Here is a 789-nt window from a genome sequence, read left to right as displayed (position 1 = left end):
ACTGGATTAAAAAACAAGACCCACTGATATACTGTCTGCAAGAGACTCATTTTAGACCCAAAGACACCTCCAGATTGAAAGTGAGGGGGTGGAAAACAATTTACCATGCTAATGGACACCAAAAGAAAGCTGGGGTGGCAATCCTTATATCAGACAAATTAGATTTTAAACCAAAGACTGTAATAAGAGATGAGGAAGGACACTATATCCTACTTAAAGGGTCTATCCAACAAGAAGATCTAACAATTGTAAATATCTATGCCCCTAACATGGGAGCAGCCAATTATATAAGGCAATTAATAACAAAAGCAAAGAAACACATCTACAAAAATACAATAATAGTGGGGGACTTTAACACCCCCCTCACTGAAATGGACAGATCATCTAAGCAAAAGATCAACAAGGAAATAAAGGCTAAATGAATGCCTTAAACTTATGAGTAAGGAAAATAACGATTCAGGGTGACGCCTAAATCCTCACTGCTAATGTGAGACGAATTTTTGAGTGGGTAAAGGTTGCCCCTAAGGTGACCCGCCTACTTTGCGGGATGCCTGGGAGTTGCGATCTGCCCACCCCCCCCCCTTTAACACTGAAAGAGTAGATGGACTGGTGGAAGTTGGCAAGCGAGTTTGGAGGGATTTCTTTCTTTTCTAAGAAAAGAAAGTTCTTGTGTTCTTTGGGGAGGGGTGGCATCAGCCACTACCGTTTAAAAAAAAAAAGACTAAATGACACACTGGACCAAATGGACTTCACAGATATATTCAGAACATTCCATCCCAAAGCAACAGA

At 40.7% G+C, this 789-nt stretch overlaps 1 non-coding gene across 1 annotated transcript; it reads left to right on the top strand.

Moving 5' to 3' along the window:
- The first annotated feature begins 422 nt into the window (after positions 1–422).
- On the top strand, positions 423–572 carry LOC123326352. The gene has a single exon (XR_006541049.1). It is a non-coding gene; the product is annotated as a U12 minor spliceosomal RNA (small nuclear RNA).
- The last annotated feature ends 217 nt before the right edge of the window (positions 573–789 follow it).

Source organism: Neomonachus schauinslandi, chromosome 11 (assembly GCF_002201575.2).
Source record: "Neomonachus schauinslandi chromosome 11, ASM220157v2, whole genome shotgun sequence".
Classification (NCBI taxonomy): domain Eukaryota; kingdom Metazoa; phylum Chordata; class Mammalia; order Carnivora; family Phocidae; genus Neomonachus; species Neomonachus schauinslandi.
The sequence above is the reverse complement of the archived record's forward strand: the minus strand, read 5'-3'. Positions and strand labels throughout refer to the sequence as shown.